Source organism: Bactrocera oleae, chromosome 2, assembly GCF_042242935.1.
Source record: "Bactrocera oleae isolate idBacOlea1 chromosome 2, idBacOlea1, whole genome shotgun sequence".
Taxonomy (NCBI): domain Eukaryota; kingdom Metazoa; phylum Arthropoda; class Insecta; order Diptera; family Tephritidae; genus Bactrocera; species Bactrocera oleae.
In genome coordinates, this window is record NC_091536.1 from 58165541 (window position 1) to 58179400 (window position 13860).

Sequence of the window (13860 nt, forward strand, 5' to 3'; positions counted from 1 at the left end):
AGCTCTCATATAAGCTGAACGATCTGAGGCCTGCTTGGAAAAAAATTGTACTTTTTATTGCCGATTCACGAAATTAGATCTGAATCAAGTTATTGTAAGGAACCTTTGTACCTGTGAAGGGTATTAGAGCTTCGGTGCAACCGAAGTTAACGTTTTTTCTTGTTTCTTTTCATTTGAATTGCTGTTATTAGACTTATTTGCCAATTGAATCTCTGCAGACCCCATGTTTCTGCCATAATTAAGTTTTGGCTATAGCAAGCGTTTATTGTACATGCGTTAGGAGATTAGGTAGCTCATAGCGTATACTCAATATTACATTAATATTAGCAGGAAGAAAAACGTAAAACTTTCATATGCTGTAAAAGGTATGAATAAATAAACTTTTAATATGTATGCATTCACATATGTGATATTTGAATATAAAAATAAATAGTGTTGAGTTGAATAATGTTTATATTTAGCGTAGACTGTGTTTATGCAACTTTCATATGCTGTAAAAGGTATGAATAAATAAACTATTAATATGTATGCATTCACATATGTGATATTTGAATATAAAAATAAATAGTGTTGAGTTGAATAATGTTTATATTTAGCGTAGACTGTGTTTATGCAGTGTCAATAGCGTGAAACTTTTTATCATAGTATACCTATATTCGAAAAATTCGCTTCTAATTTTTTCATGCATAAAAATTATATATGATGTAGTCATGATTATTTGGAAGAAGTTATGATATATTATATCTAATAAATTGTTTTATTCATCTACCTAAACTAATAAACTCGGGCTCATAAAAGTTTTTTCTCTTCACCTCACATAAAGATATTTCTGAAACTGCTGAAATTGCGAGTGTGGTTAGGTTAGTTTAGGTTAGAGATTCGATCCTACGAAGGACCACACCTGGACAGCTTAAACGTCAGTCCGATGTGGTACCCAAAACTCCTATGATCTGGATCAATAGACCCTTACATGTCGACAAATAGCTTAAGTATTCAGGACCGCCGAAAGTGTGATTGCCGAGGTATATCAATCTCAGCCTAGCGAAAGCCGGACAGTGGAGGAGAAAGTGCCGGCATGTTTCCACCTCGCCCTCCTTCATACAACTTTTGCAACTAGCATCAGATAGTTCTCAGAGCCGTACCGCATGAATACCCATTGGACAGTGTCCAGTGGGACCTCCTACCAACTCGATCCCATTCCGATGTGAGCGGGGCAAGGTTGTCCCCCCCCTGGCTAGCTCATTGCAGTTTCCAGCGATGCCGCTGTGACCAGGCCCCCAAACGAGCCTGATGTTGAAGTAGCCAGATGCTATTTCTAGTTCTTGACTAGCATTGATTGCACGGTTCGCGCACTCAGGGCTAGTATTGCCGCTCTGCTGTCGGAGTGAATGCTCACCTCTCTAAGCGAAGCTGCACTTCGTAGCAGTACTTCTACCGCCACCTTGATTGCAACCACTTCCGCCAGAAAAACGCTACCGAGGTCCGGTCGGAATAAACGTAACCTTAACCTGTCTCCTGACCTTTGGGGCATGGACCAATCTAACACAATTCGCCTAGATGGGTTCCAGCCAGCTGCATGACACCTTGACTGTACGCTGTAGTTGCGCCGGTATGATGCCATCTGACTTGAAGGGCTTGAATGATTTCAGCGCCCAGGTAAGGTTACGCTCATTCAGAAGGTCCAAGAAGGATGTGAGCTATTCAGCGGAAAATGAGCATTTAGGAGTAGCTTCAGCGACTCCTCGCTATTTGTTGTCCACCCACTATCTGCATTTCATAGACACCCCACTAGAGTAGGATTTTTTGCAAGAATGCGCCTAAACCTTGAGTACTCGTGACAACCCTCTACACTGCTACAGAAGGCTCTCCACGAAGCTCTCTTGGTTTTCTCCAACTCGGACTTGTAAATGACTAGTCCGGCCTTGTACAATGCCCCGTCGTCACTGGAGCCACTTTTAGGGGCGTTATTGAAGAGTCTTCTACTCGAAGATCTGATCTCCGTTACCTCCGCAATCAACCAAGAGGGGTTCCCTTTACTTTTCTCTTTTCTCAGAGGACAGGAGCTTTCATGAGTAGTTCTACTAACAGAGCTGAAAACCTCGACGAGCTCATCAATCGCGTCCGCAGATAGGATCGAATCCCTGTCAGGCGTAGTTGGAAGAGCTGATCGAAGCTTCCTGTAATACAGAAGGCAATTGTTTCCCCTTCAGTTGGAAGAGCTGATCGAAGCTTTCTGTAATACAGAAGGCAATTGTTTCAATCGGATGGAAAAAAATAGTTTTATAAATAGATAATCCTGAGAATAATCGAAACTTTTTTTAAATTAACAAAACGGCGGCCTTACCAATTTTTTTTCTAGATTTTTGGAAAAAAAATTCTTTGATCAGGCCCGAGTTTATGTATTCCATAAGCTGTATAAATTTCATTCAAATCTGCTGAGCAGTTTTCGAGTTACAGAGTTATCCCTTAAAGAAACAGTGCTTGAAAATCATGGCGTTGGTATCATAGAGATAGCAGAGTATCTCACCATATCTTATGGATAGACTGAAAATATTGTATTAAATATACAATACTAGAATCGAGAGAATTCTACATTCTTGTGACAAGGCGTGAGTTTATTAATATGACGGTAAAACCGTTCAACAATCCAACAAATGGCTCTCCTTAAATAAGCCGAAACCGAAAATAGCAAAATTCGCTGAAGGCACTGAAGGCCACCCCAGCCAATTAGATTGAACGTTGGAATGCTTGTATTGGCTCAAATAGCAATATGTATCTATATATATAGGCGACCTCCGCTGCGCTCCGGGACGCTCGCTTCGCTCGCTCGCCTACGTCCGCCCCCCGCCGAGCGCGAGCTAGCTCGCTCTTATGTTAGTTGATTCTCGACAGCAGCAGGAAAACTTTTATATATAATAGAGAGATATATTTTGTAGGCGAAAATAAATAATTATACGAAAACGCGAAAATTTTGCTTTTTTAGTCCGGGACAAATTTGGTTTTATATTTACATCCTATTTTTTTTGGCTTTTCCATGTTTGTTTGTATGTTTAAACCACAAAATTGATAGGAAAAATTGTCCTCTTGATTTTATTAAAATATTATTAATACATTTTGAGCAACTTAAACGGTTTAAAGTCAGATGTAAAATCGGAAATCAGTATATGAGGCAAATTGCGGGCAGAAAAAGACCTAGGCTTATTGCATTATCTTTTGATGTTGGTCAAGCATACTCGATAACATACTTTCGGGCAATTTTATAAATATACTCCCACATTGATAAGATTTGTTAGTATAACGAAAAAAGTTTTATGTAGTATATATTGGTTGGGGTAATTTGTAGACCAAGTTTCCATAATATCTATAGAATATAACATTTATTATACGTTCCGTTAGTTTTGTTTAAATATCTTACATATTGAGCGATATCTGCGGTATAAAGCCAATCGGAAGATTGAAAAACTTGAATTAAGTATATGGGAGATATTTGTATTATTAACCCATCTTTACAATTTCTTTATCATTACTACATAGAAAACGATGCTCCTGAGTTACCTCACATATCACAACCAATATATGCAGGATAAATTCAACCGGATGTTTGAAGGCCTAGGGCCGATATATGGAACAACACGCTCCCTCAATTTCATTTGGACCGATATTTGCGGTATGAAGTGAACTGGAAGTTAGAAAATCGTTATATTAGGTATGTGTGGGCTAAGGGAAGTATTGATCCGATTTAACCAATTTTGGACAAACGGGAATGCTCTTATCAATAGACCTTTTCTGTTAATATTTATATTGCACAGATTGACCGTCATTTTCGATAAAACGTTTGCAATATAGACTGGGGTCTACATATTCAGAGGTCTACATACCTAGGAGCATGAATAGCTTCGGTTCGATTTTTGGTCACAAGGTGGCATATTTCAAAGGAAGTATTCGTACAAAGTTTAATCCCGATACATGCATTGGTATGTGGGCAATAGGCGTGGTTTTAGTCTGATTACTCATAATAATTTCACATAATAATATAAGGCTAATATGGGCAGTGCCATGACCATTGTCCAATTCTGATGCCTGCTCCTATAAAGAATTTTTGCATTACCTCGGGTGTAAAATTTAGTGTTTTTAACGCTTTTATTTATTGAGTGATCTCCCTTTTCGTAACTTTTAACATAACCGTTATATGGGGAAGGCGTAGTTATAATCCGTTTTCACCCATTTTGCACTTTCTCACCAAGTTTGGTTAATATAGCTTAAGTGGTTTGAAGATATGTACATTAGCCCTATTAGAGGTTAGCACTAGGCCCAACTTTTAAAAAAATTTAAAACCACAGATGCCCCTTTCTATTCCGATCCGTATTACCAAATAACTGTATTGAATCTTATTGTGGAGCTTAGTTATGGCGATCTATAGGTTTTTGATTAATTGTCTTCTGTGACCGTGGTGTTGGTCTGCTTCCGCCCATCTGCAATAACAGTCCCCCTTGAGTGACGAGGAATAGGTGTACCAAGTTTGATTAAGATAGCTAAATTTTTACTAAAGTTATCGCTTGCACGGACGAACTGACGGCAGACACACAGTCACTCAAAATTCAACTCGTCTCGTTATCTTGATCATTTAGATCTTAGTTAATAATAAAATTTAAGCCTACTTTGTAAACTTTCATTCCAAGAAAGCATAAATTTCAATTAATAACCGGCTTTAGTGGTTAACAAACTAATTAGTCGTCCGTAGTCGTCTATGTAATCAATCATTATTACAATCAGCTCTATATGTTTGAGTTTATAAAATATCGTTTTCAATGTGGTAACGCCTCAGTAAGCAAATCAGTTAATACAAAAATTTACTTAACGATACTCAAAGTTAACGATGTGTGAAAATGTTTGGGATATTTAAAAGCAAATTTATCATGGGCAGGTAAGAACTAGATTTTTAAACCTAATAGGTAAACTAAACTGAATACGAACTTTAGAAAGAATTAAATGCATGGCACAGGATTAAGACTACGTCTACACAGAATCAAAATAGGGTAACTTTTACGGTATCTTTTGAAGTCAGTTTACAAATATAAGTAATTATGTTATGCTAATGTTATGGTTTGATCAATCGATTGTTAATAAAAATTGTAATGTTGTTGATTGTAAAAATTCATAGTTAAAATATTTTATAATGTTTAATTTAACTTTTTATATGAAGACTTTATCTGATGCTCTTTATGAATTCTTAAGGAAGGGTGATTTATCGAACTTTTAGTACTTTTAAACAAAACCGATATATGGGTAAAGGGCGGGGTTAAAATCGGATTCCATCTATTTTCACAGTATCGGTTGGGGTCCTAATAGGATTCATCCGTAGTGAATTTATCTATTGTAGCCTGGTGGGCCACACCCATTTCGCCTGTACCAAATAACAGGTTTATATATTAGTTTAGTGCTTAATGATGATGTGGACTGATTGCGCCCTAATCGTCCATATTTTTTTTCCAAAGAAAATGCGTACTATGTTTTATTACGATATCTTGAGTTTTACTCTAGTTATCGCTTGAACATCATCCTAATCATTTATATATACTAGGGCGCTTTTTTTAAACTATTTTTATTTTGCGGTCCCATCGTGAAATTTTGTTAGAAATACCAAAATAAATAATTCCTGAAAGTTTGATCCCTTAATATTAGTTATACGCACTGGACCAAGGATTGTAAAGATTTCCCGTTAAAAAAACACGAAAACTGTGATTTTTTATTTTTAAATCTCCATAGATTAGTTTCATTACATGACATCACTTTACTAAAGTGGGGTCGTTTTTCTAAATTGAACGCTCTACAAAAGTGCCTGTTGCGGCCAAGCTGAAATGTAGTTAAAAAAAGCACCCTAATATTATACAAGGTGCTTTCCAAAGTAAACAGGACTTTTAAAAAAAGACAGAACAAATGGTTTTATCAAAAAATCAAAAAATTCAAAATAGTCTCATTATGCTTTAATACAACTTTTTGCACTGTCCAAAAGCATGTCGAACCAGTGTTTTAGCTCCTTGCCCGGTATGACCGCCAGTATGCCGGTGCAAGCCTTTTGAATGGCCTCCACGTCTGCATAACGCTTTCTTTTCATCGGCAAATGCATTTTTCCGAAAGGGTAGAAGTCGCACGGTGCCTTATCAGGTGAATACGGGGAGTGGTTGATTGTTAAAATGTGAGTTTAGGTCAAATAATCGGCCACAAGCGTCGATCGATGAGACGGCGCATTATCGTGCAACCAACGCCAACTTCCATCTTCGCGATATTTGGGCCGAACACGTCGAATACGGCGCACCAAACGCTTCAAAACTCCAAGGTAGAATACCGCATTAACGTTTTGGCCGGGAATCATAAAAAAGAAATCAGCATTGTCTTCACTTTTTACTTCTCCAGGAGCGATTTTTTGGGTTTCGGCTCATTTCTCATTTATGTCCTCACGACCACTTTGAAAACGTTGAAACCACTCATGCACTCTGCTACGGGATGGGCAATCATCGCCATAAACTTGTTTCATCAATTGTAATGTTTCGGTAAAAGTTTTATCAGTTTTAAAACAAAGTTTAATGTTGGCTCTTTGTTCGAAGCTCATTTTCGCACCGATGACAAAAACATACTGACACTTAAAACTCAATAACTTCACTTCCAATAGATGAAATGTCATGAAGTTTTTACTGGAAGTCGATAAAGGATAGCAGATTCTAACGCACTAGTCGTCATATAGATGGCGCCACTAGAGTTTACTTTGTTACTTTTTTACTTTTTTACTGTTTACTTTGGAACACACCTTATATATACCATATATAATCCTATATCTATTTCGATTAGTTTTAGGTAATACAAACAACCGATACGTCAACAAAAATCTTATACTCTACAGCAACATGTTGCAAGAGTTTAAAAATTTATATTTGCATATTATTAGGGTCATGTGCAAACAAGTATAAATGTGTTTCACGCTCGGTGGATTGTTATTTTTTTATGCTTCTGGTAAATTATTTATCTCGCAGTAATTCAGTTGTGATAACTGTAGATATATTGGCCAGCAGGTATGTATTGACCAACAGCATGCCATGATGAGTGGGAACTGAATTTAGTAGACCATAGCATAACCAAAACAAAAAACCAATATTTTTTCCCCCAAAATGAAACCGACAGTGTACTATATCTTGAATACGCGTGACAAATGTTTTGGCGGTTACTGATTTCAACATGATGGACTGCCATGCCACGCTCTGAATGAAATTATTCGGTTTGTGCAACAAAAATACACTGACGTATGTTAAAAAAAGACCAGACAGAACTCCAGATTGACTTCTTTTTGTTGTTAAAAAAAATACATGAAAATTCTCTGTCGAATTCAAAGAAAGATAAAAAGTAAATGTAACGCAGCGAAAAGTGATTAAAACATGTTTATTTTCAAAAGATTTTGTACAGGGACAATATTTTCAATGTTTATTATAGCGGCATAAAAATCTTGTATGTCTATATATTTATTAGGGTGGAGCAAGAAAAAAATTTTATTTTTGCTTAGCCTGAGAGTAAAATCTGCAGATTATAAGAAAAGAAAATTTTTAACATCTAGATTCGGCCCACTATGTTAAGTAAGTTTCGAGTTAAAATTATTTTTGGACAAGAAAAAATTATTTTTGGTTTAAACTCTTTACATTTATATCAAAATTACCGAATGTGACGGTTTTTAACTCAATATTTATTTTAACGCTTAAGGAGAGCATGATGTCGTTTAAGACTTTTTTTTCAAAACTCCAATAAACTATTTTTTAAGTTTATATCTTTTAATTGGCCAGAAAGAGGACTCTCCATCTAGAACACTTATCAAAAATGTTTTACGAAATAAAAATTTGAACTCGAAAATTAACTTTAAAACTGACTTTAACCGCCTCTAGATGTTAAAAAAAATTTGATTTTTTTTATAATCCACAGATTTTACCCTCAGGCACTTTTTTTTCGCTCCACCCTAATATTTATTGAAAAATTGTGTTAGTATTCAAGATAATTTTTTAGATTGAATGCAAAAAACGAACGAGTTGATTACAACTTTATAACCATGATTTTAAAGTCGCCAGCGCATCCGAGAATATCGCCTGAGAATATTCAGCACGCAACAATATGGGCAATCCTAAAGAGTCGTATGAATATAGTGACTATTTAAAATAAATAACTTTACTGGCGGCCGCTGAAATAACGACTTATGAATATATATGCAGATCAGCCTGCACACAATCTTACGAAAGGTTTATCCGTTTGGTTAGGGTAACAGGTACACCAAATCAGTATATACAATATAAGAAATTATGTTATGCTAACGTTATGTTTCAATGATTATATCGTAGATAATTTATACCAGAATTTTAAAATTTAATTATTTTATTGTGCCTCATTAATTTTTTGTGTAATTGACTATATCTTCATGTTTTTATGAACATTTCATTTTCGCTGTAAAAACACATTTTAACTAATAAACAATACAGTTAGTTAGATTAACCATGGAATAAAAAAAGTATTTATATTTGCTTATAATTAGAGGCGTATGCAAGGAAGTGTAAGCATTTAGTAACCTCCCACACTTGTCAGTTGGTGGACGGTTACTTTTTATGTCTCCGGTAAATTGTTTGTTCCATGACTCAATTTTCCCACGTTTTTAGGTCGGTTGCATGAATGAATTGGTGTACGAAAACTTCATTTAATCCTTTGTTTACACATTTACCATTTATTTAAGTTTCTGTTCGCTCGGTTTTCTACTTGTAGGTGCAAGTTGTCATATTGTTTAAACTCTATGCTGCCGCATACCATTGTTGTAAGCTAAATTGAGTAACTTCACCGAGTGGCACAAAAGCCGCTATTAAGGAACATCGGTGAGATATATGGAGTTGCCATTCTCGTGTGATGAGTACCACCTTGTTTTACGTGTTAAACGATTGTTAATTCTGGTTTCTCTGGCAACTGAATCAGTTTTAAAGTGTTTTGTTGCATCTTGGTTTATGTTTGAATTGTAAGTTAAAGTTAATAAACTGAATTGTCCCCTACATTATTCCGACCACATCCAACCTTTGTTAATTCACACTCCCCAACTTTTGTAGAATTCTTTCATCAATTGATGTTGGCAAGCAACTTTTTGGCTCAATGCGCTCTGATTGCATTTGAGATTCTATTGCGTATACATTGTTTATGCAATTTACTTTGCATTGGCAGTTGGTGTAATTCCATCGAGAATATGCGATTCGAGAGCTTTAGAGCGTAAATATGTACATACCAACATACACTTTAATGATATTTTCATTAAATAGCAAAGATTTGTATGTGTGTATATATTTGTGGAATAATATTTGTTTTCTCACGTTCAATTGAATTCTGTTAATAGTCAAGCCCTTTGGGCAAATAACCATAGATATGCATAAATAAAGCCATTACCCTGAAAGGCGGTACTTAGAGCATTTAAAGCAGCTGACTTGACAGAATTCAAATGAGTATTGGGAGGAAAATACATAAGTAGCTAGTTTTAAGGTACAGACAATTAACCTTTTTAAGTACTATTTTTTTTTTTGAGAAAATATTAAATAACATTTGGTGAAATTAAAAATTTTACATCTGGTAAACTCTATCTTAAAAATCCTTACATTTTTTGACTTGACATTATACATTCGAGTGTTTACATTAAAAGAACCTCTTATAAATATTCCATAGACGCAACGGTGTGATATTAACCAAGTTACGTTCTGAGAATCTAGGTTTTGTCTGCTTGCAATACCTAACGCAGAGAGACTTAGTATTGGTGCTTAATTGCCACTTGGCTGTCAACTAGAAGATTATTGGGCTTGCTTCACTTGAATATGTATTGGTCGAATATGAAGAATAACCGCCAGTTAATATGATGATATGAAAATTAATGCTATTGGACGACTTTGCATTATTGATGACCCACTTCTTTTAGTTTATTATTTAATGTAATATCTCTACATACTTGTATGTGTATTAATATAAAATTAAGGGTGATGTAATAATTTGAAACCAACAAGAACTGACTAAGTAAATCTCGAGTTGACATTTATTTGGCAGAAATAACACAAATTTAATCAAGCTTAATTGAACTTTATACCTAAAGAAGTTGATACTTATGCATATATAACTATCACAAAACAGACCCTCTAGAAAATTCGTTCTTTCGAGTAAAAACTTTACTGCGACATTATGCGCATACAGAATCTTCGAACTTTAGCATAGACAAGCACTCATCTTCCTACGTACCGCGATCCTTTTAATTCACACAGCCTAAAGAAACGTACGGAGGAGCTGATTTTTTATATTTATATTCCCCTACTATGGATTTAGTTCCATATCAATTTGTTATGCATTTTAACAAACTGTCATGAAATTTGACGGCTTTTTAATATTACACTTGATATTTCAGCGACTACACCAAAAGAACTTGTGAACGAAAAGCTCAAAGAATTGAGAAGAAATAGGAGTAAGTGTAAGAGATACTGTGTACGCATGCTATTTATTACCGTAGTTTAGTTGGTACCTACAACTTCCAGACTGTCTGCAATTCATATCACGATGGAGACAAAATCATAAAGTGTAGATAAAGTGTGTTTTAGTTTTATATACTCCTGCAACATGTTGGTACAGAGTATAAAGTTTTGTTCACTTAACAGTTGTTTGTATCACCTAAAACTAATCGAGATAGATAAAGGGTTATTTATATATAAATGTCTGTCTGTCTGTCCGTCCGTCCGTTCGTTTGACTTTGAAGGCTGCAAATTGAGCGAAAATTGTATTGAAATTTGATACACGTGTTCCTTGACAAAAATGATGCAAGTTGAAAATGGATAAAATCTGATGATAGCTCCGCCCACTCCTCATATAACGGTACTGTTAAAAACTACTAAAAGCGTGATAAATCAATAACTAAATACGCCAGAGACATTATATTTTACCTCCAAGATGGTTTGAGAAGGCTTCATAGAAGCCGGTGTCAAAATTGGACAATGGGCGTAGTACCGCCCACTTTTAGCTGAAATCACACACCGAGGGACTTGCTGGACCAATTGCAACCAAATTTAGTATATAACATTCTTCTAACATTTCTATGATTCGTAAATATAAGAAATCGGACTACAACCTACCGCCTACTTCCCATATAAAACAGTTTTAACTTCCATCTGATTCTTTTACTTCCTAGTATGCAAATCAAGCACCAATTAATCTATTGGGATAAAACTAAGCACGAATAATCCCTGCAAAGCGTGCCACCTTAAGAGAAACAATTGTTAAAATAGAACTGTTCAGGCCCCTAGGTACCGTATATGGGGACCCCAGTACTTATAGTTGACTTTTTATCGAAGATATCGGTCGATGTGTGAGATATATAATTGAAATTCAGAGAGGATCTTTTCCTGATCATAGTATGTCTGTTTGGGTTAAATCGGGGCAATACTTCCCTTAGCCACCTTATACTCGTACCTTATATAAAGGTTTTCGAACTTTCGGGTGACTTTATACTGGTTCTTTTTGCAAATATAATATGTGAGTTATATCAATGAAAACTAGAGATCCTGTTTACTCATAACAATGTATCCCTGAGACCAAAGTTTATAAAATTGGGCCTCAATTAGCCCCTTGTAACTAGTATTAGGATTTTTGAACATCCGTCTGACTTTACTCCACATTATTGGTGATGGTATCTAAATGAAACCCTGGGAGTATTTCATTAGTCTGTGGCATGTTAGTAGTATGTGATATTGGCAAAAATTGATAAAAATCGAGTCAATACTATCCCCAACACCTATATATCGGGTTTTCAAATAGGAATGATCTAAGTCTCGTTTCGGCCATTTTAAATATGCCATGCTCTGCAATTTTGAAAAGATATACGCAAGAATAACGTTTACAAATTATTAAATTTTTCTATCAAAATAAGCACTTTTACCATTTTATGGTCGTAATAATCGTCCACCTTTGCCAACACTTCCAACAAGACGGGGCTACGTGCCCCACAGCACGTGCAACAACCGAATTATTGCGAACAAAGGTTTGAAAATTCGATAATTTCAAAAAAATTGTGACATTGAATAGCTTTCAAAAAGTTGTGATTTACCACCATTAGACTACTTCTTGTAGGGTTATTTGAATTCATTGGTCTTTAGATATAAACCGGACTCTCTTCAAGCTTAAGAATCAATATTGAACGTGACATATTGATGCACTTTATTTATTGGAAACAGTACTTGAAAATTGAGTTCATCCTGCAAAAGAAGTCGTGGATGTTACTTGAATGATGTTATATTCGGAACTTAATTGTATCTATTGTACTTTATATAAAAAAAACCTTTGAATTTCTTTGACAATTAGTGTGTTTTTTTTTTTTAACAATCGCTCTGATTGGAAAACCCTTTACAACATATAACGATTTTCGTTATTCTAACAAGTTTTATGGTGAATATATCGGTCAGTAAGTATTATTTATATATAAAAGTGCTTCAAGATATGTTGTCGAGTAATGTCCCTTTCTCTATCCACAATATATCCTATATAATGATTACCGTTCTTCCACCTGTCTTTTAACCTTTAGGTTGTTCAAAATGTGTGATATCCTAATGAAATTAAAAGGACAATTTTCCTTAAAACTTATATGGTTTAGAATTAGAATGGAATTGGTCTAAACTTCATATCCTTAACCTAATAATTTTCGATCCAAGGGTTGACATGAACTAAAATATACCAATAAAACTGAGTCTGAGATTATGACCTTCAATATAACTGGAACTTAGCCCTTTCTTACTTGTTAAACTACCAAATGTTGTTCGGCGGTAATTTATGTCTTTCAATATTTTCAACTAAAGTACGTTTATACAAGTAAACTACCATAAAACATAAAATAATTGTTTCATATTTCTATATCTTATTCATATGCCCTTTATAAACATATCTACTATGCTATGGTTAGACTTTTTCACTATGAAATTCATTAGCCTCATATATCAAAATACCCCAGCCTTATATGTTGAACATCTGCTACCAAATCACACCATCCACCAGACATACATATATCGATATTGTTGAAAAATTCTCATGTTAAAGTTATCGTAAATCATGTTGTATAACTTCTCTGTGTACCTCATAAAAGTACCTAACTTGATTTTAGTAGCTATATTCTGATCTGGCACTGGACATTTCCAAGTACCACTTTCTCATATATTGTTTGTGTATTTTATATGTACACATAGTAATACATACTACTTTTAATTTTTACAAATCGCAGGAAAATTATTGAACTTTGAGCTATACACCACTTTAGAAAAGGATTTCACAAATTGAATTAGCGGTATGTTGGCAAATTAATATCCTCTTGCTTATTCGGCAACGATGCTCATCATGTTCGCCTAGGAAGCTTACTTTAATGTCAAATGCATCAGCACATCAATAATGACAGTAAATTGATTAAAGTTGTAGAAGGAATCAAATCACTCAAAAACTTTCACTCATGAACTACTCAATGCCATTTGAACCCTGTTTTCACTATCTTATATGTATTTCCCAGAAAAAGCGAAGTCAGAAAGCTGTACACATTAATTTATAGGTAAAAGAATATCATTCAATAGTCACTAAGGCATATAAACGATATTTCGATCTCTGCAAGATTTTGTGAAAAAGCCAAGGCATAAGTATTCTATAGCTTATCTTAATTTAGTACCCAAATATAGAATAATAATATAAAGTAGGATATACTCTTTTCTAGAACAGTATTTGTAGTCATTTACTGACCTGTGACAAGAATTGGATTTACATTTTTACACTCTTGCAACATGTTGATACAGAGTA